General features: G+C 33.4%; 1 non-coding gene across 1 annotated transcript; it reads right to left on the reverse strand.

Moving 5' to 3' along the window:
- Window positions 1-1,544: 1,544 nt before the first annotated feature.
- Window positions 1,545-1,651, reverse strand: LOC112864853 (U6 spliceosomal RNA). Its single transcript, XR_003224012.1, has one exon. It is a non-coding gene; the product is annotated as a U6 spliceosomal RNA (small nuclear RNA).
- Between the last annotated feature and the right edge of the window lie 4,399 nt (window positions 1,652-6,050).

Below are 6,050 nucleotides of genomic sequence, written 5' to 3' on the forward strand. Positions count from 1 at the left end.
TAATGCCTATATCTAAATATTTGTTTGTTTAAAAAGTTGAAATTTTGATGCTATTATTTCACTTTTCTTTGTTGGTTAGAATAATTTTAAAAGAAATACTTCCTCTTATCTACTGTTTGATTACTCATCGCAGAATTAATAGGAAAGGCAGGAAAACAGCTTAATTCTTATTTTAAAATTTTTATTTAATTTATTTTTTAAATTTACATCCAAGTTAGTTAGCGTATAGTGCAACAATGATTTCGGGAGTAGATTCCTTAGTGCCCCTTACCCATTTACCCCAGGCCCCCTCCCACAACCCCTCCAGTAACCCTCAATTTGTTCTCCATATTTACGTCTCTTATGTTTTTGTCCCCTTCCCTGTTTTTATATTATTTTTGCTTCCCTTCCCTTATGTTCATCTGTTTTGTCTCTTAAAGTCCTCATATGAATGAAGTCATATGATGTTTGTCTTTCTCTGACTGACTAATTTCACTTAGCATAATACCCTCTAGCTCCATCCACATAGTTGCAAATGGCAAGATTTCATTCTTTTTGATCACTGAGTAATACTCCATTTTATTTATACACCACATCTTCTTTATCCATTTATCCATCGGTGGACATTTGGGCTCTTTCCATACTTTGGCTATTGTTGATAGTGCTGCTATAAACATTGGGGTGCATGTGCCTCTTCAAAACAGCATACCCAGTGCCTTAGAGAAATACCTAGTAGTGTAATTGCTGGGTCATAGAGTAGTTCTATTTTTAATTCTTTGAAGAAACTACATACTGTTTTCCAGAGTGGCTGCACCAGTTTGCATTCCCACCAGCAGTGCAAAAGAGATCTTTCTCCACATCCTTGCCAGCATCTGTTGTTGCCTGAGTTGTTAATGTTAGCCATTCTGACAGGTGTGAGGTGATATCTCACTGTGGTTTTGATTTGTATTTCTCTGATGATGAATGATGTTGAGCATTTTTCATGTGTGGGTTGGTCATCTGAATGTCTTCTTTGTAGAAGTGTCTATTCATGTCTTTTGCCCATTTCTTCACTGGATTATTTGTTTTTTTTGGGTGTTGAGTTTGATAAGTTCTTCATAGATCTTGGATACTAACCCTTTAACTGACACGTCGTTTGCACATATCTTCTCCCATTCCATCAGTTGCCTTTTAGTTTTCTGATTGTTTCCTTCACCATGCAGAAGGTTTTAATTTTGATGAGGTCCCAATAGTTCATTTTTGTTTTTGTTTCCCTTGCCTCTGGAGACATGTTGAGTAAGAAGTTGCTGTGGCCAAAGTCAAAGAGATTTTTGCTTGTTTTCTCCTCAAGGATTTTGATGGTTTCCTGTCTTACATTTAGGTCTTTCATCCATTTTGAGTTTATTTTTGTGTATGGTGTAAGAAAGTGGTCCAGGTTCATTGTTCTGCATGTCGCTGTCCAGTTTTCCCAGCACCACTTGCTGAAGAGACTGTCTTTATTCCATTGGATATTCTTTCCTGCTTTGTCAAAGATTGGTTGGCCATACATTTGTGTGTCCATTTCTGGGTTCTCTATTCTGTTCCATAAAAATCTGGAACACTTCACGAATTTGCGTGTTATCCTCGCGCGGGGGCCATGCTAATCTTTCCTGTATCGTTCCAATTTTAGTATATATGCTGCCAAAGTGAGCACGAAAACTTCTTAATTCTTTATTATTCCTTTTATTAGCAAGTTTCCATGATAATAAGTTAATTTCTATAATCTTCTGAAGGTAGACCATTATTTTTAAATAATATTATGTACCCCACAGATATAAATAAGTTTGATGTGTTCAATCCATTCTAATTATTAAAATTCTTCAAATTCAAACGGTTTCATTTTGTTTAGTGGAAGACTTGCAGTGTCAGCCCTTGAATATCTTTTATATCTATTCTATTTGTCTTTGATAGTTACTTGCTAACTGACATGACAAGATTGACCGGCTCAGCATGTTCATTTCCTGTCTCAGACATCAGCAATATCTCCACTAAACCTAAGCTGCTTTTAGTAAGGGGTGACATTCCAAGACCACAATCTGGGTCTTAATGCTAATGCATTAGTAATTATGTATAGGTCTTTATAGTGGAAAGAGGTAGGAAATATTTACAGGTAGGAAAAATATATATCCTGTGTCCAATATAAAAGACTAGAAACTGTGACCAATCAAGTATCAACTTGCAAAGTTGATACTGATTCTTGCAATCAAATTTCAAGACTAAGGAGATTTTATTAAACTGTTTCCTATTGCATCTATGTGTCCCTTATTTCACCCTAAGAATTCAGTTTCTCATTGGCACAGGGAATGATAAATTAGAACATCCACTAATTACTCATTTCTTAAATTATTCTCAGAATAATATAAACACTACCTCCACTCTGATTACTGAAATTTAATAAAAATAGAAAAGCTTCCTTGAAACCTGGTCCTTTCTAAAAGCACAAGAAAACTAATTTCACAACAAAAATGTATCAAAAGAAAATAAACAACAGAAATATATCAAATTCAAATTCCATACAAAGTTATAATAAGGAGAATAAGGAACATAACTGTATAAATTGTGTAAGTTCACAAAAGATAAGTATGAAACCCAGCCTAATTTTAATGGGCCTTAATTTTTCCTAATGCAATGGAAAAGAAGGTGAGGATTCCAACTATCAACTTACTACACTGAAGTTATAAACCAATCATATTAGACTGGAAAATAAATTAGAGTATAGCAATTTTACAAGGGTTTGTTGAAAGTACTAATATTTATACAGAATCTATTTATTGATAAATTTAAGAAAACTAATTGGAAAAAAATCTATGAGTTAATTCTATGAGCAATAATAGAATTCAGTAAGGTAATTGGACATATATCTGTCAGGTAAAAGATGGCCAGGATCGTGACTAATTGGCCATGATCATGATGGCCATGGCCATGATTAATTAATAAACACGTTACCTTTTGCCAAAAAAACTTGAAAACTGAAAAAATAAATGTAATATAACTGTTTCTAGACACTGAGGAATCTGAGATCCTTAACATATGAGAGACAATGAAATGAACCATACAACATCAATCACTTTCTTAAAAGACTGTAGTGTGGGGAAGAAATATCAGTCTCATTTAGAAACTGAGAAGTTTACAGGGGTATTCCTTAAACAGAAAAAAAAAATACGATTTTAAGTTGAGGAAATAGCAAGAGTAAGGGGGGCAGAAATTTGCAAGACAAAGTATTAGAAAGAGTATAAGAAATTTGTGCAAGGTTACCTTTGAGTCTGGCTTATTACCAAGCAGCTCACATGCAGGATAAAACTCCATGAGTATTGGCAAAGAATACTTACCATAAGATATAAGTTAATAATTTTCAGAGCTCATGCAGAGCTGAGGGACATTCAATTTCTTAACATCCAAAATAGGAAAGCTTTAATGAACACCCTGGGAATTCATTATAAATTTAGGTGTCATCATACCTCAGTAATTAAGGCTAATATGCACCCATAATATCAAGCTTTTAAATAAAAGTCTTTAAAGACAAAGCTGATACTTAAATAACTGCTGATCAATGTTAACTCATCATCATTAATGAAGACCAACAAAATTCTGATATTTAACATCATAAAATTCAAATACCCAGCATCCAATAAATAATTATTGGACATCTGATGGATTGAGAAACTGTGCTGTCATCAGGGAGAAAACAAATATAAAAGCAGACCCAGATCACAGAGATGAATTTTCAGAAATAAACTTCAATATAGGTATTTAAAATATGTTCAAGAACATTAAAAAACATAATGAAGGTAAAATATTCAAATTATAAAAAATCAAATCTCTGGAGCTGAATTAACATTATTGGATAAGCTTAACAACAAATAAGGCATTGTGGCAAAAAAGATCGGCGAAAATTGTTGTGAAGACATAGCGATGAAAAATATCTGTGAAACAGAGAGAAAAGAGGCAAAAAACTGAATATTTCCTAAGTGACTAATGGGACAATATCAAGAGGTCAGACATACCTGTAATTTGAGTCTCTGAAGTTGTGAGAAAGGGAAACAAAAAATGGAGAGCTAGTACCTAAAAGTTTCCAATTTTGACAAAAATTATAAACCCACAAATCCAAAAGGCTCAACGAATCCCAAGTAAAATGAACACCTTTCATATCTTAATCAAGTCTTTAAAAACCAGAGATAAAGAAGAAATCTGAAAAGTGGTCACAGTCTTACATTAGGATGTAAGAACTCTTAAACGAATTAGCAGTGACTTCTTAACAGGAATAATGGAGGCCAGAAAACAAAAATACAACATCTTTAAAGTTGCTGAAGGAAGAAAAAACAACTGTCAACCTAGATTCTATCTTGTGAAAATATCCCTCAAACTGAGAAGGAAAAAAAAATTTAAGAGACATTTTCAGAATATCAAGAGCTGAGAAAATTCGTTTTCAGCAGACCTTCACGACAAATGTTAAAGGTGTTCAGGCTAAGGGACTTGTGTACTTCTGCACAAAGAAGTGAAGAGAACTGGAAATCATTAACTTGTAGGTAAATATAAAAGACTGTTCTCATTTAAAATATATATTTAAGAGATTATTGTGCCCAAGAATGCTGGCCACCATGCAGCATCCACCCTTTTCTTTCTCTCCTGCTTCCGACTGTTTGCATACAAAAAGAGTAAATCCACACATCTCATAGTTCTCTTTCAGATCTTTACACAGGCCTTTAATGTAATTTCCTTGTGTCCATATTTTCACAATATCTCTCTCCTTAGTTCTATGAGCTTGCACACAATTTCAACACATCTAATGAAAACACCAGTAAGTTTCTGTCTCTCCTCTGGATATAGTACTTCAAATATAGTCTCATTATAGTCATCAGTCAAGATGAATTTAAAAATGTGTTCAGGGGCACCAGGATAGCTCAGTTGGTCAAATGCCTGAATCTTGGTTTCGGCTCAGGTCATGATCTCACTGTTCGTGGGTTCAAGCCCCACGTCAGGCTCTGTGCTGACAGCGCAGAACCTGCTTGGGATTCTTTCTCTCTCCCTCTCTCTTTGCCCCACCCCTGCCCTCTCTCTCTCTCAAAATAAATCAATAAACTTTTTAAAAAATTATAAAAATATGTGCAAAGTAAAAGTTATCGAATCAGGAGGGTGTGTGTATAAATGTATACTAAATATTCTTTAATTTCAGTTCTGTAAATGTTTTGAGCTCCTAGGTGGCATCCCTGTCAACTATTTTCTTGAAATCAATAATTTGAAAAGACTAAAACTAAAACAGGTTTCTTATACATTTGTTAACTTCCTTTGTAGTAGACAAAATTTTAGAGGAATTAAAGCATCCACTACTGGAGATCAAAGACTTTTCGAAAGACTAAATCACGTGCTCCTGGTGATCAAAGGCTCCAATAATTCCAGATCTTTTTTTCCACTGACCTCTGGGGCTTTGCAAGAATAAATCACTTAATATCTATCATTCTTGGTTTCCTTTTCTACAAAATGTAAGCTATGGACTATATCAGTATTTCTTAGATATGTGGGTGTCTTAAAACAGTGGAATAAGTGGATGTTGAACCAACTTGGAGTTGTCATTTTTTTTTTAATAAGGATGTAAAATAAACACAAAACCTGCCATCTCTAGTTAAAATGTTTCATCAAAAAGAATTTTTTAACAATCAAAAAGGTAGAAGGGCAACTTCAAAATAAGTAAATCCTTCATATTAATATATATGTAGTTTAAGAAAAAATTTACATATTATCTTTTTATCCCCATTTTTACCATGGACTGCTTAAAAATTTCTTAAATGTCTAAAATCATTCCATGAAACTATGCTTAAAAATTATTGAATTAAATGCTTTCTACTGTCTCTTTCAACTATAAAACTCCATGATCTATATTCTTATTTTGATACAATATGTTAATCAAAGGTAATTTACATTACATAGCATTATGTCAAGTAAATGAAATTTACTTAACTCCTTGTAATTAAAATATGCAAAAAAAAAAAAAAAATTAAGAACAAGGGAAAATATCTCCTAATGTTTGATGTAGTACTTCACCACCCCATATCTGA

This window comes from Puma concolor, chromosome E4 (assembly GCF_028749965.1).
Source record: "Puma concolor isolate L17-30 chromosome E4, mPumCon1.1.hap2, whole genome shotgun sequence".
NCBI classification, from domain to species: domain Eukaryota; kingdom Metazoa; phylum Chordata; class Mammalia; order Carnivora; family Felidae; genus Puma; species Puma concolor.